Genomic DNA, 27,963 nt, shown 5'->3' on the forward strand with positions numbered 1-27,963 from the left:
CGACTGTGCAAAGGCATTCGACTGTGTGGATCATAACAAATTATGGACAACGCTGTGAAGAATGGGAATTCCAGAACACTTAATTGTGCTCATGAGGAATCTGTACATAGATCAAGAGGCAGTCGCTCAGACAGAACGAGGGAATACTATGTGGTTTAAAGTCAGGAAAGGTGTGTGTCAGGGCTGTATCCTTTCACCATACCTATTCAATCTGTATGCTGAGCAAATAACTCAAGAAGCTGGACTATATGAGGTAGAACACGGCACGAGGATTGGAGGAAGACTCATTAACAACCTGCGATATGCAGATGACACAACCTTGGTTGCTGAAAGTGAAGAGGACTTGAAGCACTTACTAATGAAGATCAAAGGCCACAGCCTCCAGTATGGACTGCACCTCAACATAAAGAAAACAAAAATCCTCACAACCGGACCAATAAGCAACATCATGATAAACGGAGGAAAGACTGAAGTTGAAGTTGTCAAGGACTTCGTTTTACTTAGATCCACAATCAATGCCCATGGAAGCAGCAGTCAAGAAATCAGAAAATGTATTGCACTGGGCCCATCTGCTGCAAAAGACCTCTTTAAAGTGTTAAAAAACAAAGATATCACTTTGAGGACTAAGGTGCGCCTGACCCAAGCCATGGTATTTTCAATCACCACATATGCATGGGAAAGCTGGAAGACTGAGGAGTTGACGCCTTGGCTGAGTCTAAAACACTCACACAAGTGAACATTCAACAAAAATGAACAGAATGGTTAAAAAAAAAAAATTATAGAAGACATCTTAGCTGACAAGTGGGTGGAAGGAGCTAGGATTTTCTACAAGCTTGTTATCTTTCTCCCTCGTAAGCTGAAAGAACTCTTTAAACTCTTGCTCGGGTGTTTTACAGGGTCAGTTTCTACAGAACAGCAGGCCAGTCTGGTCTGTTTCCTTTCAGTTCCCCCTGTTCTGACGGTGGCAGCAGGGCCTGCATTGGTTCTGGTGGGGCTGGCCAGCCACAGCCCGGATTCTTGGTCAATAAGACCAACGAGGAGTCCCTGGGTGATCAAACAGCTCAGAGCTCAACTGCTCACCGAAAGGTTGGAGGTCTGAGTATTATCAGAGGCACAAGGAAGAAAGGCCTGGTCATCTACTTCTGAAAACCAGCCATTGAAAACCCTGTGGAGCCCAGTTCTACTCTGACACACACGGGGTCGCCGTGAGACAGAGTCAGCTCCATAGCAACTGTCTTTTTGTTTTTTTAAAGAGCAACCAGTGAGGAAAACAACAGGAATATCGGCATTTAGCTACAGAGGCCCTTGGCTTCGCGTTTCCTCATATGAGCTCTCAACCACAGGACTTAGAGCAAGAGCTGGTTCCTGTGCACAGCTTCACAGATGACAGCCTCCTGGTGACTGGAGGCTCGAATCAGGGCTTCAAATCAGCTCACCCCGATTTGAACCCCTGCTGAGAATTTGCATTTCCGCCCCAGATATACTAAATCAGAATCTACAGTTTAACAAGATCCCCAGGAAATTCTTATGTACATTTTTGAGAACCACAGCTCTACCAGTGGTTCTCAGAATGGTCCCTAACCAGCGGCATCAGCATCTCCTGGGAACTTGTTAGAAACACGAATTCTCAGCAGGGGCTCAGAGCAAATGAACGGGTTTGTTGCAAGCCCTGGCTCTAACTGCATTTCCTCACACACCATAAAGGACGCCCCAAAATTCACTGAACCTGACTGCTTGACCTCTTGCTGTCTAGCTGATTCCTTCTCACAGCGACCCTATAGGACAGAGTAGAACTGCCCCATAGAGTTTCCAAGGAGCAGCTGGTGGATTCAAACTGCCAGCCTTTTGGTTAGCAGCCGAGCTCTTAACCACTGCACCACCAGGCTCCAACTGACTGCTTGGGGAGTGGTAATAAGTGTGAGCTATGTAGAAGCCCTGGTAGCACAAATGGTTAAGCTCTTGGCTGTTAACCAAAAGGTTGAATCCACTAGTCGCTCCTTGGAAAACCTTCGCGGCAATTCTGCTCTGTCCTGTAGGGTCACTGTGAGTCGGAATTGACTCGACAGCAACAGGTTTGGTTTTTCGGTAGGAAGCTACCAACCTTCAGAAACTGTGTGTTTGGGTGGTACCAGAAGTAGATGACAATGGTGTTGAGCAGGTCTGGAAGGGGGATAGGCCCGGCCTTACCTGTGCCACGTGGGCAGTGCCTACTCTGCTGGGTGTTGGCAAACTAGGGGAAAGCCCTTCACCTCAACTACCTTTGCCATAGTTCTAGAAACACCACTAACTTGAGATGTATTTAGGCTAAACAGGAGCTTTCAACACACATACACACATACCCCCATATACAGAACGCTGTTTACATTTTAACGGGAATGTCTTTAGCCAGATATTTTTTCTCTCTAATACCTAGTTGAAAGTAGCTAACCGATAAGGCAGTAATGTTGAGTTAGCAAGGAGATAAATGTTTGAGTGTACGTATGTGTGAGATGTTTCGGTGACCTCCCAGGGAGCCTAGAGAAGGGAAACTCAGACACCAGAAGTCCCCTTATAGCCCACCTCAAAATGCTTCAGAGGCCCACCCACAGGCAGGGCTGGGAATGCGTGGCTGCTGATACCTGGGTGCTGGGTTCAATTTTCTCCCAGAAAAATCCATGTCCTTCCTGAAACCTCAGAATGTGATGTTATTTATAAATAGCATCTTTGCAGGGGTAATTCACTGTAAGGTCCTACTGGAGTAAAGCGGCCCTAATTCCAACTGTGTACCAGTTGCTGTCTTGTTGATTCTAACTCATGGCAACCCCACGTGGGCAGAGTAGAACTTTGCTCCATAGGGTTTTCAAGGCTGCGACCTTTCCGAAGTAGATCACCAGGGCCCAGACACCTCTGGGTGAGTTCAAACTGCCAGCTTTCAGTTAGTAGCTCAGTGCTTACCCATTTACAGCACCCAGGGACTTGTAATCCAAGTGGAGTCCTTACAAAGAGGAGAAACACAGAGGCAGAGAGAGACAGAGGGAAGCCACCATGTGAAGATGGAGGCAGAGAAGAGAGAGACACAGAGGGAAGCCACCATGTGAAGATGGAGGCAGAGAAGGGAGAGAGACACAGAGGGAAGCCACCATGTAAAGATGGAGGCAGACAAGAAAGAGACACAGGGGGAAGCCACCAGGTGAAGATGGAGGCAGAGGAGAGAGAGAGACACAGACGGAAGCCACCATGTGAAGATGGAGGCAGAGAAGGGAGAGAGACACAGAGGGAAGCCACCATGTAAAGATGGAGGCAGACAGAGAGACAGAGGGAAGCCACCAGGTGAAGATGGAGGCAGAGAAGAGAGAGAGACACAGAGGGAAGCCACCATGTGAAGATGGAGGCAGAGAAGAGAGAGAGACACAGAGGGAAGCCACCATGTAAAGATGGAGGCAGACAAGAAAGAGACACAGGGGGAAGCCACCAGGTGAAGATGGAGGCAGAGGAGAGAGAGAGACACAGACGGAAGCCACCATGTGAAGATGGAGGCAGAGAAGGGAGAGAGACACAGAGGGAAGCCACCATGTAAAGATGGAGGCAGACAGAGAGACAGAGGGAAGCCACCAGGTGAAGATGGAGGCAGAGAAGAGAGAGAGACACAGAGGGAAGCCACCATGTGAAGATGGAGGCAGAGAAGAGAGAGAGACACAGAGGGAAGCCACCGTGTGAAGATGGAGGCAGAGGAGAGAGAGAGACACAGAGGGAAGCCACCATGTGAAGATGGAGGCAGAGAAGGGAGAGAGACACAGAGGGAAGCCACCATGTAAAGATGGAGGCAGACAGAGAGACAGAGGGAAGCCACCAGGTGAAGATGGAGGCAGAGAAGAGAGAGAGACACAGAGGGAAGCCACCATGTGAAGATGGAGGCAGAGAAGAAAGAGAGACACAGAGGGAAGCCACCAGGTGAAGATGCAGGCAGAGAAGGGAGAGAGACACAGAGGGAAGCCACCACGTAAAGATGGAGGCAGACAGAGAGACAGAGGGAAGCCACCAGGTGAAGATGGAGGCAGAGAAGAGAGAGAGACACAGAGGGAAGCCACCACGTAAAGATGGAGGCAGAGAAGAGAGAGAGATGCAGAGGGAAGCCACCGTGTGAATATGGAGGCAGAGGAGAGAGAGAGACACAGACGGAAGCCACCATGTGAAGATGGAGGCAGAGAAGGGAGAGAGACACAGAGGGAAGCCACCATGTGAATATGGAGGCAGAGGAGAGAGAGAGAGACACAGAGGGAAGCCACCATGTGAAGATGGAGGCAGAGAAGAGAGAGAGACACAGAGGGAAGCCAGCATGTGAAGGTGGAGGCAGAGAAGAGAGACAGACACAGGGGGAAGCCATCATGTGAAGATGGAGGCAGAGAAGAGACAGACACAGAGGGAAGCCACCATGTGAAGATGGAGGCAGAGAAGGGAGAGAGACACAGAGGGAAGCCACCATGTAAAGATGGAGGCAGACAGAGAGACAGAGGGAAGCCACCAGGTGAAGATGGGGGCAGAGAAGAGAGAGAGACACAGAGGGAAGCCACCATGTGAAGATGGAGGCAGAGAAGAAAGAGAGACACAGAGGGAAGCCACCAGGTGAAGATGCAGGCAGAGAAGGGAGAGAGACACAGAGGGAAGCCACCATGTAAAGATGGAGGCAGACAGGGAGACAGAAGGAAGCCACCAGGTGAAGATGCAGGCAGAGAAGAGAGAGAGACACAGAGGGAAGCCACCACGTAAAGATGGAGGCAGACAGAGAGACAGAGGGAAGCCACCAGGTGAAGATGGAGGCAGAGAAGAGAGAGAGACACAGAGGGAAGCCACCACGTAAAGATGGAGGCAGAGAAGAGAGAGAGATGCAGAGGGAAGCCACTGTGTGAATATGGAGGCAGAGGAGAGAGACACAGACGGAAGCCACCATGTGAAGATGGAGGCAGAGAAGGGAGAGAGACACAGAGGGAAGCCACCATGTGAATATGGAGGCAGAGGAGAGAGAGAGAGACACAGAGGGAAGCCACCATGTGAAGATGGAGGCAGAGAAGAGAGAGAGACACAGAGGGAAGCCATCATGTGAAGATGGAGGCAGAGAAGAGACAGACACAGAGGGAAGCCACCATGTGAAGATGGAGGCAGAGATTGGAGCGATGCAGCCACAAGCCAAGAACACCTGGGGCCACCAGGAGCTAGGAGAGACAAGGAAGGACCTTCCCCTAGGGCTTTCAGGGGCGACACTGCCCTGCTGACACCCTGAATTTGAACTTCCAGCAGCCAGAACTGTGAGAGAAATAATTTCTATTGTTTCAAGGCACCCAGTTTGGGCACTTTGTTCCCTCCGCCCTAGGCAGCTCACAGTGTATTTTGCCAAAGGCAGTGGTGAATAGCGGGCACAGTCAGAGGGCCTGGGATTGAGTCCTAGCTCTGCCCTCACCCTGCTGTGTGCCCCTGAGCAGCCTTCCAACCTCTCTGAGCCTCTGAGAACCCATCTGCAGAATGAGACACAGCAAAAGGCACTGTGATCATCAGTGAGATGACGGTAACCAGGCACTGAGGTGAGAATCGAAAGACTGAAATGACTTTCTCCCGCACTTTAAAGGCAGCGCAATAAACCAATAAACAAACAAAAAACAGCATTCTCTTCTTTCGACTGTCAAGGCACCACGAAAGTCAAGGCTGCGATTTAATCTGTGTGTGTCGCTCCTCAATGTTCTGAGCAGACCCCGGTACCTTGCACGTGTGGTGTTTCTTAGTCTGTGCACGCAGAAGGAGCCCTGGTGGCGCAGTGGTTAAGTGCTCACTGCTAACTGAAAGTCAGCAGTCTGAACCCACCAGCCGCTCCACAGGAGAAAGATGTGGCAATCTGGTCCTGTAAGATTACAGCCCCGGAATCTTATGGGGCCAGTTCTACTCTGTCCTATAGGGTTGCTATGAGTCGCAATCAACTCGATGGCAGTGGGTTTGGCTTTTCAGGTGTTGTCAGTATACTATTACTCGAAGTAGGGCTAAAAATGCAACTACAGAATTAGGAATTAGTAACAAAAACAGTGTCTGTAGCTCAAGTAATGTACCAGGGAGGGAGCACAGTCTCTATCCTGATTAGGGTGAAGGCTCGTACAGGTAAATATGTGAGAGCCATCCTCTGGCACATTTAAAATGTCTGGATTTTACTGTATGTAAACTACGTTGCTGTTGCTAGTGGCAGTCGAGCAGATCCTGACTCACGGCAATCCCACGCGTGCAGAGCAGAGCTGCTCCATAGGGTTTTCGGAAGCAGATCACCAGGCCTGTCTCCTGAGGCACCTCTGGGTTCGAACTACTGACCTTTCAGCTAGTAGTCGAGCTCTTACCTGTTTGCGTTACCCAGGCACTCCAAGTAAACTCTATCTCAACAAAATTGATCTAATTGTGTAACTAAAAACTAATAAAATAAGCCCCTCCTATGTTATGTCCACAACGCCTGTCGTGTAGGTTGCTGGGCTCCCATTCAAGAACACTGTATGTCTCCCCATTTGTTCACGTCTAATCTTGTGTCTTTCAGGCTGTTTTGAAGCACTTCTCTCATATGTACACCACATTTATCTTTCGAACTTTTTATTTTGAGATGACTGTGCACCCACACACAGCTGTGGGCAGTAACAAAGAGAGACCGGCATCCTCTTCACCCTGTTCCCCAAGTGAGGCTTCTTGCAAAATCACAGTGCAACGTGGCAACTGAGACACAGACGGTGACATGATCAAGACACAGATGTCCCTCAGCACAGGATCCCTCCAGTGGCCCCCTTATAGTCGCATCCCTTCCCCTCGGGCTCCCACCCTCTCCTTAACCCCTGGCAACCACCAATCTGTTCTCCATTTCTATAACTTCTTTTAAATTTCAATAATGTTATATAAATAGTAAATGGTACAGCCCCTGTGAAAAAGAGTTTGGTGGTTGCTCAAAAAGTTGAATACAGGACTACTGTAGGACCCAACAACCCCAATCCTAGGTATCTGCCTGGAAGTAAAGGCAGGAATGCAAACAGAAGCCTGTTCACCAAGAGTCACCGCAGGACTTTTCACAACAGCCAAAAGGTGGAAACAACTGAAATGCCAGTTAACAAATGAATGGATAAGCAGAATGGGGCCCATTCACACAATGGAATACTACGCAGCTATAAAGAGAAATAAAATGAAGACCTGATGCATCCCACAACATGGATGAACCTTGAAAACATCATGCTGAGTGAAATAAGTCAGTCGCAAAAGAACATCTCACTTATATGAAAACCAGAAAACAAACCCAATGACGTCGAGTCGATTCTGACTCATACCAGCCCTGTGGGACAGAGTAGAACTGCCCCACAGGGTTTCCAAGAAGTGGCTGGTGAATTCGAGCTTCCGACCGTTTGGTTACCAGCCAAGCTCTTAAACACTGTGCCACGAGGGCTTCAAAATACTGTCTACCAGGAGTGGGGTTCACACCCACACAGACATATATCCGTTGGATCTTAAGTCCACCACCTTAACCACTCGGCCATTCTGGTGCAAGTGTACTTACATGAAATAAGCAAATATACAGGAACCGCAGATTATTAGTGGTTCCCAGGGGTAGGAAGGAGGGAGGAAGGGGACTTTCTCCTCAGGGGCACTGAGTTTATGTTAATGGTGGTGGAGTGATTTGGAGCGAGAATGGCTGCCAGCTGAAACAATGTGATCAACGTGACTGAAGTGTACACTGAGATAGTGTATGCTTTGTTATGTATATTTTCACAATAATTTTTTTTAAAAGAGTGTTATAAATGGACTCGTACAGTATATAACCTTTTTGGTTTTCTTTTTTTCAGTCAGCTTAACTCTGCAGATTCATTCAGACTGTTTCACGCATGAACTGTTCCTTATTATTGTTGAGTGGTATTCCAAGGTACGGACATACTACGGATTGTGTGACCACTCACCCGCTGAAGGACATCTGGGATGTTTCCAGTTTGGGGCTATTAGAAATAAAGCTGCTATAAACACTTGTGTACACGTTTTTGAATGAACACAGGTCTTCATTTCTCTGCAATAAATGCCCAGGAAGGCACCTGCTGGGTCCTACAGTAGTTGCATATATAGTTTTTCAAGAACTGGACGAACTATTTTTCAGGATAGACACACCATTTTAGATTCCTTAGGGATCCTCTAAGTCCACTCCCTGAATTTGGAAACTGAGAAGACTGAAATCGGAGGAGAGAGGGTATGTCCTGCTCGCAGGCCGCTCTGAGGCCAGGACCCTGAAAAGGGACTCCATCCCCCTTGTCCCTCACCACACCCAAGCTAACAGGAAGGAGGAGGGGCAGTGCAAGGGCCCTGAGGATGTGGTGGAGGGAGGATGTGGTGGAGGGAGCTGGAGGTCACCCACAGAAGCTCTATGAAGGAAGAGCAAGGCCCACAGCTGAGGGTTGGGGTGGTGTGAGAACACTAGAAAATGCCTGTTGCAGCCAGTGAGCCGGCAAAGTGAGCTGAGCCACAAGGTGGCACTGCTGAGCAGGATGGAGGCCCAGGTGAGGTCGGGACCAAGGCCAGGATAGAAAGGTTTCAGTGCGGGGGCCCCCCTTACTTAGCTGTGTGGTGTGGGCACACAACCGACCTTCTCTGAGTCCACACCTCCATAAACTCAGGCTGTCATTGTACCTGCATCTTGGGTTGTTGGGAGGTTTCAGTGAGCTAATTTGTGTAAAACACTTGCCTACCCTCAACAAGTTTTAGGTACTCTGAGAACAACAGGGTGGATGAAGATGGGCTCCACGAAGATGATGCTGATGATGCGGGACCTGGTCTAGCAAGGGCTATCGGGGGCCCACCTGGCAGGGAGAAACCACCCCCACAATGGACATCCAGAACGACTTCCACCTCCGCCTTCACAGGGAGCAGCCGAAAAGAAACCCAGCTAGCACTTCTGTCTTCGCTGTCTCACAATCAGCTGGACTCTCAACAAGCAAAATAAAGAAAATTCCCCCTTGTTTTTGTTCACATATTAAAAGCCAATAATGAAGACCTGCAAATTTCTAGAAAAGATAAAACCCCAAGAAGTCAATATTGGAAAAAGTATAGATCCCTGCCATTTGCCGTCACCACCCACTCCTCCTCCACCACACACACACCACACACAAACACACACACCACACAAATACACTCATATAACACACACACGGACCACACACACACATTCATATACCACACACGAACACACCACACACACTCATACACCACACACAAACATAAGACACACACACCATACACCACACACTACACATAACCACACCCCCCCACACCCCCACACATACTTGAACACAGTGGGAAGAATCGCCACACATAAGTATATTCAGCAGTATATTAGTTGTTATTAGGGGCCGTCCAGTCGGTTCCAACTCATAGTGACCCTGTGTACAACAGAACGAAATACTGCCCAGTTCTGCACCATCCTCACAATCATTGCTGCCTATGCTTGAGCCCACTGTTGTAGCCCTGTGTCAATCCATCTCACCGAGGGTCTTCCTCTCTGTCGGTGAACCTCTACCAAGCATGATGTCCTTCTCCAGGGACTGGTCCCGCCTGATAACATGTCCCAAGTACATGAGCCAAAGTCTCCTCATCCTCCCTTCTAAGGAGCATTCTGGTTGTACTTCTCCCAAGACAGGTTTGTTCATTCTTCTGGCAGCCCATGGTCTATTCAACATTCTTCGCCAGTACCACAATTCACAGGCATCAATTCTTCTCTGGTCTTCCTCATTCATTTTCCAGCTTTCACATGCATACGAAGTGATTGAAAATACCATGGCTTGGATCACACGCACCTTAGTCCTCAAGGCGACAACCTTGTTTTTTAATACTTTAAAGAGGTCTTTTGCAGCAGATTTGCCCAGTGCAATATGTCATTTGATTTCTAGACTGCTGCTTCCATGGCTGTTGATTGTGGATCCAAGTAAAATGAAATCCTTGACAACTTCAATCTTTTCTCTGTTTATCATCATGTTGCTCATTGGTCCAGCTGTGAGGATTTTTGTTTTCTTTATGTTGAGGTGCAATCCATACTGAAGGCTGTGGTCTTTGATCTTCATCAGTAAGAGCTTCAAGTCCTCTTCACTTTCAGCAGGCAGGGTTGGGTCATCACAACCATCAGTAGTATAGAGCCAGGGACTCATTCTGAGGCATCAGAATGAACGTTACTGTTGTCGTTAGGTGCCCTCCAGTCGGTTCCAGCTCACAGTCACCCCATATGACAGAGTGGAGCTGCCCCCACAGGATTGCCAGCACTGCAATCATTATGGAAACAGACTGCCACATCTTTCTCCTGTGGAGCAGCTGGTGGGTTCAAACTGCCAACCTTCCAGTTAGCAGCCGAGCACTTAACTGCTGCACCACCAGAGCTCCTTATCAGAATAAACAATACCATATAAGACAAATGTCCTGCTTCCTATGGAAGCAAAAATTAAAGGCTTAATTCATAGTCTCAAATAGATTCGAGAGATTATTTCATCTAACGCAGGAGCTCAGCAAAACTGGATTTCAGATAAAAACACAATCATTTCATTTTAGAAAGCAGGAGAAACCAGATGACAGCTGCATTTGCCCTTCAGCTGGCAATGGCACTGGCAATAATCTGTCCGAAGGCAGGGTGCACAAGGTCAGAGCGCGCCTGGGATGAGGCAGTGGCCCGTTTTGATTTCTGAACCATGTAAATGTATAACATGATTACATCAAACGTCAAAACAGCAGTCCCCAAAATGGAAAACTGAAATGAGTGAACCTGACTGTACAGCAAATTAGTGACATAACCACAGACAGAAGATAACTGACAGGACAGCAGCTGGCGTGGGTTTGATCTCAACTGAAATCCCAAGGGTCACTGGTGTTGCTGTGGCCAGGGGAAGCACCAGGGCAGGACCTGTTTGTAGGTAATGGGGTCTGCGTGCCCTGCGGAGGCAGCTGCCACTGCCCTGCTGGTTCATCCTCCAGAGGCTGGTTCAGAGGCAGCAGCGGCCCGTTCTGCTCCCGGGCAGCAAATCCTACACCTGAAATCTGGAAGGCTTAGCAGTCCCTGGTAGCACAATGGTTAGGCACTTAGCTGCTAACCAAAAGGTGGGGTTCAAATCCACCAGTGGCTCCACAGGGCAAAAGAATCTGCTCCCATAAAAATTAGACCTGCAGCCATCAAGTCAATCCCTAGCAACCCCATAGGACAGAGTAGAACTGCCCCATAGGGCTTTCCAGGCCATAATCTTTATGGAACCAGATCTCCAGTCTTCCTCTCACAGAGCTGATGGGAAGGCTCGAACTACCAACCTTTTGGTTAGCAGTCGAGTACTTAACCACTGCACCACCAGGCTCCTTCCATACAAACTGCAGCCTAGGAGACCCTATGAGGCAGTTCTTCTCTGTCCTGCGGGGTCACTAGGAGTCAGAATCGACTCGACAGTACACAGTGCAAACAGTTAAGAAGCACCGGACTACCTGCTAAAAGGTCGGCAGTTCAAACCCACCCAGAGGCTCCTGGGAAGACAGGCCTGGCGATCTTCTTTTGAAAGGTCACAGCCCTGAAAACCCCAGGGAGCAGAGTTCTACCCTGCACACATGAGGTCACCATGAGATGGAATCCACTCAACAACATGGACTTTGCTGTTAGTGGTTGCTTTCAATCTGTCAACATTCTGGTTTTTAACTATGGATGATGAAAACCTACATTAATGGAAAAGAAAGCTGCGACCTTTTGTTAAATCACTATTGGGAACGGCTGTTAAGGAAAGCTCACGTTGCCAGCACCGTAGACTCGGAGTATAAACCTACAGTGGTAATTTCTGTCACTAATAGTGGCTGTGTTGCCAGAATATGAACTGAAGATATCAGAGAGCTGCTGACGGCACCGTAATTCAGTCTGTTAGCCATAGCACAGGTGGTCACTACCTGTTCCAACCAGGCCTGACCCCTCACCTTCTCTTTTTTACCTTCAGCAGGACAATGTCGATGGCTGAGCTTCTGCCCACTGGCCTTTTTGGGTGGTCTCTCCAGATTCACGGTATGCTGAGTCACACAATTAAAAAAAAAAGCTGTTTGTCAAATTTTGGATCAGGATAATTTTTACTCTAAGACTTTCTTATTGTTTTGTCATGGTAATATAGATAAAAAATTTGCCAACTCAGCATTTTTTTACATGAACAATCCAGTGACTTTGACTTTGTCCATCATGTTGTGTGACCATCATCACTATCTATTTCCTGATTATTCTACCACTGTAAACAGAAGCTCAGTGACCCTAAGCTAAGACTCCCCTCTTCCCCCTCCTGCCTCTGGTAACCACTAATAAACGTCGGTCTCTAGACACCTGCTTATTCCATGTAAGTGGGACCACACAGAATTTGTTCTTTTGTGACTGGGTTATTTCAGTCAGCATCATGTTCCCAAGGTTCACCCATGTTGCAGCATCATCGGGATTTCACTTCTCAGCATTAAGACGTTTGACATTTTGTTTTCCCATACATATAACAAAAGATGGCTCCCTAGAACCCTGGCTGGGAGTGAAGTTGTGGTGTGCAGTTGGTGTGTGCGTGCCCATCCCCCAAAATCTAAGAGCGAGGAGGCGGGGCCGAGGTGGTAGAGCAGTCAGATGCTTCTTGTGGTCCCTCTTACAACAAAGACAGGAAAAAACAAGTGAATTGATTATAAATGACAATCTAGGAGACCTGAACATCAAAGACAAAGTTAAGGAGTCGGACTGAGCAGCAGGGAGAGAGAGACAGTTCAGAAACAGCGAGGAGGTGCCAGACCTGACATGGTCAGCACCGTTCAGGCTGGGGCCTTTGGCTCACGCAGCCTGGGGCAACCAGTAGTGCTCAGGATGTGTTTTCCACACTGGGAGAAACTGAGCAGCAGAGAGTCTGCCCAAGCCTCCAGAACCAGGGAAAAGAGGCATCGAATCTGTGAAAGTTAAGTGCAAGCATCTAACCTACCATGTGGGACCAAAAATCCCTTGCCCCCCTGGGACGTACCTCTCGCCCATTTACCTGCCCCCTCCAGCTCTGTTCAAGTCCCAGTCCAGCTTCAGCAGTTGCCACGACCCCTGGTCCAGAAGTGGGACTCGTCACGTACCCCAAACCATTCTCCCTGCTTTGGAGAGGGAACAAATGAACAAACAGGAAGAAATAATCTGCCAGCTCCCCTAAGCCAGGAACTCCAGGCAGGCACAGCACCTTTGCCTGGACACAGGCATAAGGGGTCCACAGACTCTGAATACCTTTCACCCCTGCCTAGACCTGTGTGGGCCCATTTCAACAGCACAGGCCCTCATTGGCACAGTACAACAGGGTATATCCCTGAAGCCTATCTTCAACAGCAACAAGGGGGAGTGGCAGATTCATGACCTTTGACACCACCCTGCCCATTTAGCAGGGTTCTCAGCTACCCACATCAGGGGTTTGAGGACTGGTGGCTCTGCCCACTCAATTGGACAGGGATCTGAGGATAAGGGGTGCCTCCCAGTCCTTACAGCCAATAGCATTGGGTCAAAGTCTGACTGCAAAACTCACCCACCTAGGGAATAGGGACATGCCTTCCATCCAGGAACTCAGGGGCAGCCATCAGCCCCCTATCTTACTTAGCACATAACTCCGTACCGTAGCCAGATACCTGTGCCTACTCCAATCATCCCTACTTAGCCCTGGCTGTCTGGGACGGTAGGTGAGAGACTGCACCATACAGCCAGTGACTGACGACCTGGACACCTGAGCTGAATCCACATAAGACAAGTAAACAGACTCCTAGGCTAATATACCTAGTAACAGCTCCAATCACCTGGTGAAAGGACGTGAGAGGTTCAAAGAAGCCAATAATCAAAGTATCTCATATGCCCAGCCTATTTGGGCATATCAAAACGAAACAAAACAAGAAGCTAGAACACAGTAAGCAAACAAAATAAATATAATAACTTATTGATGACTCAGATACAACAGTCAATTATCAAATCACATACAGGCAGACCATGATGGCTTCAGCAAGTGACCAAAACAAAGAAACCTCCTGGAGGAAGAGAAATTCTAGGAATTACTAGAGGTAGAATTCAAAAGATTAATATATTGAGCTCTACAAGAGATCAGAAAGGAGATCAGGCAAATTGCAGACCAAGCCAAGGAACACACAGACAAAGCAATAGAGGAACTTAAGGTTATACAAGAGCTAAATGACAAATTTAACAGGCTGCAAGAATCCATAGAGAGACAGCAAATAGAAATCCAAAAGATTAACAAAATTTCAGAGTTAGGCAACTCAACAGAAAGTCATAGGAGTAGAATTGAGGCAATGGAAGTCAGAATCAGTGAGACTGAAGATAAAGCACTTGACACCAAGCTATTTAAGAAAAAAATCACATAAAAAACTTTTTAAAAATTAAGAAAGTTTAAGAATTATGTGGGACTTTATCAAGAGGAATAGCCTACGAGTGATTAGAGTACCAGACAGGGAGGGATAACAGAAAATACAGAGAGCTGTTGAAGATGAGAAGATATCTATCCAAGAAGCTCACTGAACCCCACACGGGGCAGATCCCAAAAGAAAGTCACCAAGGCATATTATAATCAAACTTGCCAAAACCAAAGATAGAGAATTTTAAGAGTAACTAGGGTTAAATGAAAAGTCACCTACAAAGGAGAGTCAATGAGACTAAACTCTGATTACTCAGCAGAAACCATGCAAGCAACAAGGCAATGGGATGACATATATAAAGCCTTGAAGGAAAAAAATTGCCAGCCAAGAATCATATACCCAGCAAAACCATCTCTCAAATATGATGGTGAAATTAGGGCATTCCCAGACAAACAGAAGTTTGGGGAATTTTTAAAAACCAAACCAAAATTACAAGAAATACTAAAGGGAGTACTCTGGTTAGAAAATTGATAATATCAGACAACAAACCAAGACTAGAACACAGGACAGAGCAACCAGATATGAACCCACTTAAGGAAATAACAAAAATAAATCAAAGCTAAAACACTGAAAATAGGGAAACAGACACATGAATATGTAAAAGATGAAAACATTAAAAAAAAAAAAAGAGGGACTAAAAAATGTAATCATAGACCTTTCACATATGGAGAGGAAGTCAAGGCGATATAAAGAAATAAAAGGTTGGTTTAAACGTAGAAAAATAGAGGTAAATATTAAGGTAACAACAAAGGAAACTAACAATTCTACTCATCAAAATAGGAAAGAAGAAAAACATAAAGACTCAGCAAATACAAAATTAACAACAATGAAAAGGATGAAAACACATAAAGGAAAATGACTCAGCACATAAAACTAAGTGGGACAAAGAAACCGTCACAACACACACACACACACACAAAGTATGCCAAATGACAGCACTAAGATAATTATGTTGAACGCAAATGGACTAAATGCACCAATAAAGAGACAGAGAGTGGCGGAATGGATTAAAAAAACACAATCTGTCTATATGTTGCCTACAAGAGACACACCTTAAAGACACAAAATAAAACTTAAAGGGTAGAAAAAATATATATCAAGCAAACAACAATCAAAAAAGAGCAGGAGTGGCAATATTAATCTCTGACAAAATTGACTTTAATGCAAAATCCACCACAAAGGATAAGGAAGGACACTATACAATGATTAAAGGGTCAATACACCAGAAGCACACAACCAAAATAAATATTTACACACCCAACAACAGGGCTCCAAAATATGTAAAACAAACTCTAACAGCATTGAAGAGAGAAATAGACAGCTCCACAATAACAGTAGGAGACTTCAACACACCACTTTCAGTAAAGGATAGTTTAACACCCAGAAAGAAGCTCAATAAAGACACGGAAGATCTAAATGCCACAATCAACCAACTCGATCTCACAGACATATACAGAACACTACACCCAACAACAACCAAGTATATTTTCTTTTCCAACACACATGGAACATTCTCCAGAATAGACTGTGTATTAGGCCACAAAGCAAGCCTTAACAGAATCCAAAACACCAAAATATTACAAAGCATCTTTTCTGACCATAAAGCCATAAAAGTAGAAATCAATAACAGATAAAGCAAGGGGAAAAAAAAAATGAAATAAATGGAAATTGAACAACACCCTGCTCAAAAACTACAGGGTTATAGGAGAAATTAAGGACAGCATAAAGAAATTCATAGAATAAATGAGAATGAAAACACATCTCACCGGGACCTTTGGGACACAGCAAAAGCAGTGCTTAGAGGTCAATTTATAGCAACAAATGCACACATCCAAAACGAAGACACAGCCAAAATCAAAATATTAACCCTACAACTCAAACAAATAGAAAGAGAGCAGCAAAAGAAGCCCACAGGCACCAGAAGAAAAGAAATAATAAAAATTAGAGCAGAAATAAATGAAATGGAGAACAGAAAAATAATTGGGTTACCAAGACCAAAAGCTGGTTCTTTGAAAAGGTCAATAAAATTGATAAACCTTTGGACAAACTGACAAAAGAAAAACAGGAGAGGAAGCAAATAACCCAAATAAGAAATGAGATGGGCGATATCACATCAGATTCAAGTGAAATTAAAAGAATCATAACAGAATACTATGAAAAATGTACTTCAACAAATTTGAAAACCTAAAGGAAATGTACAAATTTCCAGAAGCACACTACCTACCTAAACTAACACAAACCGAAGTAGAACAACTAAATAAACCTGTAACAATAGAAGAGATTGAAGAGGTAAAAAAAAAAAAAAAAAAACTCCCAACAAATAAAAGCCCTGGCCCTGCAGACTTCACTGGAGAGTTCTACCAAACTTTCAGAGAAGAGTTAACACCACTACCACTAAAGATATTTCAGAGCATAGAAAAGGATGGAATACTCCCAAACTCATTCTATGAAGCCAGCATGACCCTGATCCAAAACCAGGTAAAGACACCAAAAAAAAAGAAAATTATAGACCTACATCCCTCATGAACTTAGACAGAAAAATCCTCAACAACAGAATTCAACAACATATCAAAAAAACAATTCACCATGACCAAGTGGGATTCACACAGGTATGAAGGGATAGTTCAACATTAGAAAAACAATCAATGTAATCCATCACATAAATAAAACAAAAGAACAACATGATCTTATCAATTGACGCAGAAAAGGCATTGGATAAAGTTCAACACTCATTCATGATAAAAACTCTCAGCAAAATAGGAATAGAAGGAAAATTCCTCAACATAATAAAGGGCATTTATACAAAGCCAACATCATCCTAAATGGAGACCGTCTGAAAGCATTCCCCTTGAGAACGGGAACCAGGCAAGGATGCCCTTTATCACCGCTCTTATTCAATATTGTGCCGGAGGTCCTAGCCTGCGCAATTAGGTTAGATAAAGAAATAAAGGGCATCCAAATTGGTAAGGAAGAAGTAAAAGTATTCCTATTTGGAGATGATATGATCTTATACACAGAAAACCCTAAAGAATCCACAAGAAAACTACTGGAACTAATAGAAGATTTCAGCAAAGTATCAGGATAGAACACACAAAAATCCGTTGGATTCCTCCACACCAACAAAGAGAACTTCAAAGAGGAAATCACCTAATCAATACCATTTACAATAGCTCCCAAGAAGATAAAATACCTAGGAATAAATCTAACCAGAGACGTAAAAAGATCTGTACAAAGAAACCTACAAGACACTACTGCAAGAAACCAAGAGAGACCTACATAAGTGGAAAAACATTTCTTGCTCATGGATAGGAAGGCTCGATATTGTAAAAATGTCTATTCCACCGAAAGCAATCTACAGATACAACGCAATCCCAATAGGTCACCCCGGAGGCCCAGCCTCTCTTCCCAGTTCTTTGCCTTTTCTTTCCCAGAAAGCACTCTGGAGCTGGTCATCGGCTCCTCCGGGGCTTTGGGGATCTGGGTGGGGAGGATGGAAGGAAGGGAGGGAGTCCCAGCCAGGATTTGTCAAAGGCATTTGGAAACCCCGCTAAAGGGCCAATCAGAACAAGGTCACAGAAAACATTTTTCCTTCCTGATTTTGCCCTTCCTGCTCCCTGTCTCTCTCCCACTGGCAGTTACCACGTCTTCCTGAGGTTAGCCAGATATTCTTTTCTAAAATTGAGATGCAATTCACATGCCATAGAAGTCACATTTTAAAGTACAAAACTCTATGGGTTTTAATATATTCACAGGTTGTGCACCATCACCACTATCTTGCCCCCAGAACGTTGTCATCACCCCAAAAACGAAGCCCCATCCCATTAAGTCTCTCCCCTCCCCCGCAAATCCTGCCCCTGGTAACTGCTCACCTACTTTCTGTCTCTACGAATATGCCTATTCTGGAATCAGACTATATGTGGCCTTTTGTGTTTGTCTTCTTTCACTCAGCACAATGTTTTTGAGGTTCATCCATGTCGTAGCATGTATCAGGGCGTCATTCCTTCTCATGGATGAAAAATATTCTATTTTATGGATATACTGCATTCTGTTTATCCATTCCTAGGTTTACGGGCGTTTGGATTGTTTCCACCTTTTGGCTATCATGAATAATGCTGTTATGAATATTTATGTACAAGCTTTTGTGTGGACAAGTGTTCTCATTTCTCCTGGGTATACACCTAGGAGTGGAATTTCTGTGTCACATGGTAGCTCCATGTGTAAAATCCTGGGGAGCCCCTAAACTGTTTCCCAAAGCACCTACGCCGTCCTGCGTCTCCACCAGCAGATTCTCAGGGGTCCCGTTTGCCCACGTCCTCGCCAACACTTACTATCATCGGTCTTTTTTATCATAACCATTCTAGTGAGTATGAAGTGGTATCGCACAGTGGTCAAGACAGACTTTTATGTCAAGTATGGTTAACATAACATGGTTCTTTCTCTGGGCCCAAACTTCCAATATTTATGCTTTTCACAGACCCTGGACACAGTCACTAGTTGTACAGCCCACAGCTGTACCTAACACGTATGCTCTTTACAGCTCAGGTAGTTCAGCTGTACTTACACTGTTTTGTGTGTGTTTCTCCTCCCACACCCCAGATCGTCTCCCATCATGAGTGACTTTGTCCACCTGCCCCTTTGACCATCTACTTGTCCCTTTGACCATTTTCCCAGGGCCTCGTAGAATACTGCCTACTCATCAGGTGCTTCTAGAATGCTAGGGACTTTGGGAATGGTGGTTTCCAGAAGAGCTTAGTTAACTAACTGACCTTTACAGGCCCCAGGCTGCTCACCTTGAAGGTAACAGTCTGTGTGGCCAAGAACCTGAGGTGAAGACAACGCGAGTGTGTGTTAAGTGTAAGCAACCAGTGCGGACACCACCACCATGAGCATTCCTGGTGCTGGGGGCGGGGGGTGCTCCGCCACCATCTCTACGGTGCTGCCACTGTGCCCCACTGCCTCCCCACTCACCAGGTGCCAGCCACAGTGGCATCCTGCCAGCTCTGCCATGGGAGGGACATCTCAGCTGGCGGCTGCTCCTGGTCTGTGCCATTCCTCCCTTCTCTTTCTTCAAATATTGCTCAAACACCACCTTCCCCATGGGGACTCTGTTGAACGGCCTTTCTGAACAGCAGCCCTTACCCAGCCCCTCATCTGCACCCCACTCCATTTCACTTTTCTCCAGGCTGCCTGTTGCTTTCTAGCAGACTCCACAGCTGGCTTCTTTCTCTGGCTTCCTGGCGGTCTCCCTCCATGAGGGTTGTGCTCCATAAGGCCAGGGATTTTCTTTGTTTTATTCACTACTTACGTCCCACCACCCAGAACACCGCTTGGCACATATTGATGCTCGATAAATACTTGTTGCACTGAGTGTTTATCACGCTGGTCAGAGGAGGACAGAATAACAAAAGAGCTGATAAAAATCATGGTCACTCTGATGATATTTCTAATCCCAACAGAGGCAAAAATAAGAGGTACTAGTGTCCAGTGGGTGGTGCAAACAGTCAATGCGTTCACCTGCTAACCAGAAGGTTGGAGGTTCGAGTCTACCTACAGGTGCCTCGGAAGAAAGGCCTGGTGATCTACGTCTGAAAAACAGCCATTGAAAATCCTGTGGCGCACAGTTCTCTGACACACACGGAAGTCAGAGTCAACGTCATAGCAGCTGGTAGCGTCGACTAGCTTCCCATTCAAGTAAGCCAGCAATGCACTTATAATATTTTCAATAAAACTGTTTTAAATGTGATAAAGAAACGATACTGTTGAAATTCCTCCACGTACACTTGACTCTGTGCTTTTAAAGCCATTATTCAGAATACTTGAGATCTCAATAAACACCTTCCTAACAAGCCTTTTTTTTTTTTTTAACACGTCTTTGGCTTTTCCATGGTTACAGAAATGGGAGAAATCTTAGGACAGGGGAGGATGGGAAAAGTCACGCCAGATCACAATCAGCATGTATACCTGAACCCTCCATTTAAGGAGCAGTGATGCCGTCAATGATGCCACAAAGGGGTGTAACAAGAAACCATCGCAATCACATTAAAACCAAACAGTTCTTCATAGCACTGCATCAGAACGTGACTAACGCAAGCGTGACCCAGCATTCCGGGATCTCGGTCAATACCTGCACAACGCTCACACGCCAGCTGCTGAAGACAGAACTCCCCTTTGAAAGCCTGAGCCTTCAATACCCACCACGCTAAATATACACCGCTGTTTGACAAGGAACAGCATGGCAGCTGAGATCTGGCCATACTCACGTCTGAAACTCATCATTGCTATCTACTTCGCCAGGGGAGAAACACTGCAAAAATTATAGCATGTTCTGGGTCAAATTCTGCCCTGAGAGGTGGACGCCACTAACTGAAGGAAGGAGAACCTAAAATCTGAAGTTCTGAGGAAAAAAAAAATTTTTTTTTTAACAGCCCAAATCAAGAAGTAGGCAATTCCAGTGGTTTGCTAATTACCACCGTCTCCTGTGGAGACAGGGAGACCTGGGGACCTAGAGATGAAGTTAAAATGGTTGCCACCCTACAGACAGTGCTCAAGGTACCCGTCACTTCTACAGGAATGATGGCCAAGGTGTCAGAACAAAAGAACCACCAACTGACTCCTCCTGCTGATGACAGACATACAAAGGGACCATTTATGGGAGCACCGGAATGTTCTTGACATTTCAACCTCCAACAATAGGGATGTGTTCTAACAGGTTTATTTAATAATGGAGTTGTTACCTGTTAAATTACGCAAAGGTTTCTTAAGGTTTGTTTGTTTGTGGCCTATACTAGTCTTGGGATAAGGAGCCCTAGTTGGCACAATGGTTAAGTGCTCAGCTGCTAACTGAAAGGCCAGCGGTTCAAACCCACCCAGCAAGCCTGCGGGAGAAAGAACTAGCAATCTGCTTCTGTAAAGCTTACAGCCTCGAAAGCCCTATGGGGAAGTTCTACTCTGTCTCATGGGGTTGCTGTGAGCCGAAACTAGACTCAGTGACACCCAAAAACAATCTTTGGATAATAAGATTTGAAAGTTTATTGCCCGCTATGTATGTCCCCCGCCGCCCATCTGTCAGTTTGTCATACTGTGATCCTTTCTGTGTTGCTGTGATGCTGGAAGCTTTGCCACCGGTACTTCAAATATCAGCAGGGTCACCCATGGTGGACAGGTTTCAGTGAAGCTCCCAGACTAAGACAGACTAGGTGGGAAGAAAGACCTAGTGATACACTTCCCAAAAAACTGGCCAGAGAAGGCCTTAGAATTAGCAGCAGAACACTGTCTCACACAGTCCTGGAAGATGAGCCCCTCAGGCTGGAAGGCACTCAAAAGATAACTGGAGAACAGCTGCCTCCTCAAAGGAAAGTCGATCTTAACGACGTGGATGGAGTCAAGCTTTTGGGACCTTCATTTGCTGACGTGGCACAACTCAAAGGGAGAAAAAACAGTGGCAAACATCCACTAATAATCAGAATGTGGAATGTATGAAGTATGAATCTCAGAAAATTGGAACTCTTCAAAAAGAAGATAGATAACCTAGGCATTAATTAGTGAGCTGAAATGGACTGGTATTGGCCATTTGGAATCAGACAAAAATATGCTCTAATATGTTGGGAATGACAAAATGAAGAGGAATGACATCACATTCACCACCAAAAAGAACATTTCAAGATTTGGTATCCTTTTACCACACTTACTCGATCTGTATGCTCAGCAAATAATCTGAGAAGCTGAACGATATGAAGAATGGGGCATCAGGATTGGAGGAAGACTCACCAATAACCTGCATTATGTAGATGACACAACCTTGCTTTCAGAAAGCAAAGAGGACGTGAAGTACTTATTGACGAAGAACAAAGACCTTCAGTATGGATTACACCTCAACATAAAGAAAACAAAAATCCTCACAACTGGACCAATAATGTCATGATAAATGGAGAAAAGATTGAAGTTGTCAAGGATCTCATTTTACTTGGATCCACAATCAACGCCCATGGAAGCAGCAGTCAAAAAATCAAACAATGTATTACATTGGGAAAATCTGTTGCAAAAGGCCTCTTTAAAGTGCTAAAAAGCAAAGATGTCACTTTGAGGACTAAGGTGTGCCTGACTCAAGCCATGGTATTTTCAATCACTTCATATGCATGTGAAAGCTAGACAATGAATAAGGAAGACCAAAGAATAACTGATGCCTTTGAATTACGGTGTTGGCAAAGAATATTGAATATACCATAGACTACCAGAAGAATGAACAAATCTGTCTCGGAAGAAGTACAGCCAGAATGCTCCTTAGAAGTGAGGATGGCGACACTTTATCTCACATACTTTGCTCCTGTTATCAGGAGGGACCAGTCCCTGAAGAAGAATATCATGCTTGGTAAAGTAGAAGGTCAGCAAAAAAGAGGAAGACTCTCAACAAGATGGATTGACACAGTGGCTGCAACAATGGGCACAAGCATAACTATTGTGAGGATGGCACAGGACTGGGCAGTGTTTTGTTCTGTTGTACATGAGGTCGCTTTGGGTCAGAAGCAACTCGATGGCACCTACCAACAACAATACCGGCGTGAGTCAGCATGAGTTAGCAACAATCATCCAATCAAAATAAGCCAGCTTAACATTCAGTGACCCAACTTTCCCAAAAGAGGGCAAGATACACCGTCACCTAAACTATAAAAGGCCTCACTGTAACTCAAGCCCCTTGTCCCCTGTAGCTTTGGGCCTGGATGTTCCCTGTTTGCCTGAAAAGCTAATAAAATGTCCTACAGTCCCTTTGGTAGCAAACACTGCCTTGATTCAGCAAATAAAATTTCCAATCCCACATATTAACCAATGCTTCAATCTTCACTCCAAGACAAGCCACCCTGCCACGTCTCCTCCCTGGGGTCTTCAGAAACTGCCGCCTGGGGACAGAGGGTGGGTGTGTCTGCTGCTCCTTCTCCCTCACTCCCTTTCCTGTCACCTCTTCTCTTCTCACCAGCTGCTCTGTGTGACCCTCTCAGCTGGTAGCACCCAGAGGAGGAAGGAGAGACAAGTTCTTTCTTGACTCACGCTGTAGTACAGAACCCTGTTTTCTCACCTTGTGGACCCTGTTCCCTCGGGCCCCGGTGGGCCCTCTGGTGACCTCTCTGCTGGCCCTTTGGAATGCGGCTTCCATGATGTACGAGGGGCCCTCTGTTCCTCCAGCTGCATAGACGGGTCAACATGGCCTGTGTGTGTCAGCTCCGGGTTGTTCTTCCCAGAATGTGACATCACCATCTCCAGGGGCTTTTGTAACTGGCTCCTGGAACACTCTGCTCCTGCAACCCGCAGCCTGTGGGTTTGTGACGCTCAGGTTTGGGGGGCTGTGCAGGCCTTTCAGAGCAGAGGAAGAGGGCATCTGACTCCATGTAGGGGTGACTTCAGCCCAAGGCTTCTAACCTGTTCATTCTGGTTTGAACCCCTCCTGATAATCTACATTTCTAACAAGTTCCCTGGTGAGAATTTGCATTTCCACCCCAGATACACTGAGTCAGAGCCTACAAGTTAATGAGATTCCCCAGATGATTCTTACATATAACTTTCTGCTTCAGCCCCAAGTCCTCAGACCCACTCTAGACCTTCCTGTAGGGGCTGGGACGGTGAGGGGACAGGGCAGGGACTGGGGTGCAGGTGAGGAGAAGTGACAGAGCATTAGAGCTGAAAAGAGCCTGAGGAATCATCTGTCTTCATAGATTATGAAAGTGACCAGCCCAAGGTCACACAGTTTGTGAGGACTAGTGGCATATATGCTACTAAAACCCACACCTGCTGACTAGGGCTAATTCCAGGACTCCACAAGTGGCAGACAAAGACAGACTAGGAAGAGGGGCCTGGCTATCTACCTCCAAAAATCAGCCAAAGAAAGCCCTATGGATCGCAACAGAGTATTGCCCAAAACTTTCACCTAACGCACGATTTTAAAAAAAAGAACACTGGAAGATGGGCACCCTAGGGCACTCAAAATACGCAGTGGCCACAACAATGGACTGGACCACACCAACAATCGTGAAGATGGTACAGGACCTGGTAGCGTGTTGTTCTGGTGTACATGGGGTCACCGTGAGTCGGAGCTGACTCAATGGCAACAAAGAACAATACAAGTGGCAAATAAAATAAAAAGAAGCTACCGTTTCTCTTGCCACTCTCAACACTTCCTCCTTCCCTCTTCTCATTCTCATACATTCACCCTCACATTCTGCGCACTCACCCCTGGAAATTGTACCCCCGTTTGTGCTGGCATTCACCAAGCTTTAATATAGCTTTGGATTCTTCAGCCTGGGTAAGGTATTCACGGGTATCACGTAATTAAGTTTGATATTTCACAAACACAAAAAAAAACTGACATGGTACCAGTAACGAGTTGTGATTGTATTCAAATAAAAATTAGTATTTTGTCATTAAGAATAACAGCTTCAGAAGCAGAAAGGAATTGACGTTTCACGCCTTAGATTGCTCACCCAACACCATGTCCCACTCAAGCACGCCCCTCGCAAGCCTGTGGAGCTCTAGACTTGTGGGCTCCAGACTGCCCTGACCTGCCACAAACTTTTTCCCATCCAAGTCTGACCTTATTAGAGATCTGGCCTATGTAAATAAAATACCAGTTGTCATCTGACTCACAGCGACCCCATGTGTGTCAGAGTAGAACTGTGCCCCAAACACCAGAGCGAGCTCCCGGGACCAGGCTGCTATCATGGCGCCAAGGGAAGTTAACTGGACGAAACTGGGATTCCGCTATGACAGGAGACGCCAGGAGGAATGGAAACTATCAGAAGGCAGGAGACCTGGCTTTCCATTTGCCCTGTGGTCTTGTATTAACTGTGACATTGGGAAGTCACTTAAGTCCAAGGTCACTCACCTAAATAAAAAGTAGAAAAACAAGAATTCTAACCCAGGTGGATCTGACTCCATGTCCACATTTTTAGCACTCTAAAGTGCTTCCTGGGGCTCTGGTGACGCAGTGGTTGAGAGCTCACCTGCTAACCAAAAACTCAACAGTTCATATCCACCAGCCGCTCCTTGGAAACCCTATAGGGCAGTTCTACTCTGTCCTGTAGCATTGCTATGAGCCGGAATCGATTCGATGGCAATGGGTTTGGAGCCCTGGTGACCAGTGGTTAAGAACTATGGCTGCTAACGAAAAAGTCGACAGTTCAAATCCACCAGCCACTCCTTGGAAACCCCATGGACAGTTCTACTCTGTCCTACAGCATCACTATGAGTTCCAATCAACTGGATGGCACACAACAACAAACCTCTCTTTAAAAAAAAACCAAACCCATTGCCAACCAGTTGATTCTGACTCACGGCAACCCTGTAAGACAGAGTAGAACTGCCCATAGGGTTTCCAAGACTGTAATCTTTATGGAAGTACACAGCCACATCTTCCTTCCACAGAGTGGCTAATGGGTTCACATTGCCAATCTTTCTGTTAGCAGCCAAGCACTTAACCACTGCGCCACCAAGGCTCCTTGCCTCCCTTTTGACCTTAATTATCTCATTTGCAAAATCAAGTCCGTAATGCCTTACCTGAAGGCAGGGAGTTCAAGTTAATATGTTGAGACCCTTATTGGCTACAAACTGCAGGGTGCTTACCCTACCCGTATGTTCAAAACTCCCTGAGCTACTTGCCTCTATTGGGTAAACTGAAGTGTGCAGGGGTGTGTGCGTGTAATTTCCAGCGTCTTGGAGAAGTTTCAACAATACTGAAAGCAAAGAGCAGCTTTCTCAAATTTCCACAGAGGGAATGCAGTTCCTGCAGGCCTCTTGGCATCCCTCCCATTACAGGTAGATGTCCCTGTCCTGGGGTCTGCATTCCCAAGGCTCCACCTTCAGAAACGAGGAGGGGAGAAAACGAGACAGGCATGGACTAAGTTGGTGTGCCTGATAGCTTTAAACAGCTTGCCCTGAAACTCGGCGTGGTGGGGAGGTGCAGGAAGTAAGGTGTTAATCGGTGGTTCCCAGCACTGGCAGCACAGTGGGGTCACTGAGGGGCCTCCTAAAAAAGATCAGCACCTCCTCCCAACGTTTGGATTCATTTGAGCCTTTTTTTCGTTTTTGTTTTTTTTAAACTAACCAGCGGCAGCCAGGGTTGAACATGGCTCACTCCCCCAGACACAGTAGCTGTTAACTTAGCTGGGAGGAGGCAAATCGGTTAATGGCCACCGCCATTTAAGGATCATTTTAGTCCTCTGTTACTTCTGCAAACACACACACAAAAAAAACAACCCAGATACAAACAAACAAAATCCCTATCAAACCGGCCCCGGCGGCTGCGTCGGCATTTTCCGGGCCTTAAACACCCACGAGAAACACTCACAGGAGCGGCCGCTCCCGATCCTGCACTTTGCAGCCGCCTGGCCTCGGGCCCCCTTTCCTCCGATCTCCTGCAGGGTCCCCTCGGGTCTCCGGCCTTCCACCCTCCCGGGCCCTCCCCCGACTCGGGCCCTGGCCCCCGCTTCCCTGTGCGCTGCCCCGCCCGAGGTCCCGGGGTCCCGGCCCGCATTCCGGCAGCTCCCGGCCGACACTCACCGCGGGCTCCCCACCGGCGGCGGAGTCAGCGCGCTGCGAGAGACGCCGGCGCTCCGGCAACGCACGCGGCGCGCCCTGTGCGCTCCTGACGCCCCGTGCGCTCCTGACGCCCCGTGCTCACCTGACGCCCCGTGCGCTCCTGACGCCCCGTGCTCACCTGACGCCCCGTGCGCTCCTGACGCCCCGTGCGCTCCTGACGCCCCGTCCCACCTGACACCCCGTGAGCACCCGAGGCCCCATGCTCACTTGATACCCCGCCCCACCTGAAACCCCGTGCGCACCTGAAGCTTCCTCCAACCTGACGCCCCCCCCCTCGTCCGCACCTGACGGCCCGTCCATACCCAACGTCCCCCGACCGGACCAGGTGCCCCCCTGCCCGCACTGGACGCCTCACCTCCCGCACCCATCACCCCCCCCCCAGCCCGCACCCGGCGCCACTTCCCCGTCCAGTGTCACCCTTCCTGAGTTCGACGCTCCCCTCCCCGTCAGCACCCGACGTCCCCTCCCCACCCCGCCTTGTTCGCACCTGACAGCTTGGTTGGCACCCCATCCTGGCGCCCCATCCGCACCTGACACCCACCATCTGCAACCGACGCCTCAACCGGCACCTGGCGCCCCCAGCATCTGACTGCTCTCCCCACCACCGCACCTGCCTACCTTGGGCACTTAGGGCACGAAGTCGCACCAGATGCTCCCTGTCCGAACCTAGGAAGCAGGGCACTGTCCACATATGGCCTTTCAGTTCTCACCTCTTTTGTGATTTTTTTTTAGTTATGTTAATGAGGCCATGTGAGTGTAAGGCATATCCTAAACCTAACCAGCCCTGAGCTATAAAAAGAGCTTATACACAGAAGTAAGCACAGACTGGGGAAGATAGGTGGGGCTGGAAGATCCCCAAGGAACCAAGGAGTCAGGGCTACAGAAGCTGAGAGAGACAAGGACCTTCCCCCAAAGCCAACAGAGAGAGAGAGGGAGAGAAAATAA

General features: G+C 46.9%; 1 protein-coding gene across 1 annotated transcript in view; it reads right to left on the reverse strand.

The window, feature by feature from the left end:
- Positions 1 to 27,089, reverse strand: part of LOC126087655 (uncharacterized) — a 108,975-nt gene extending 81,886 nt beyond the window's left edge. Inside the window, exon 1 of the mRNA XM_049905197.1 lies at positions 26,980 to 27,089. The gene's annotated coding sequence lies outside the window, so the exon portion shown is untranslated. The remainder of the gene's footprint in view (positions 1 to 26,979) is intronic.
- Positions 27,090 to 27,963: the final 874 nt, after the last annotated feature.

Source organism: Elephas maximus, chromosome 1 (genome assembly GCF_024166365.1).
Source record: "Elephas maximus indicus isolate mEleMax1 chromosome 1, mEleMax1 primary haplotype, whole genome shotgun sequence".
Lineage (NCBI taxonomy): Eukaryota > Metazoa > Chordata > Mammalia > Proboscidea > Elephantidae > Elephas > Elephas maximus.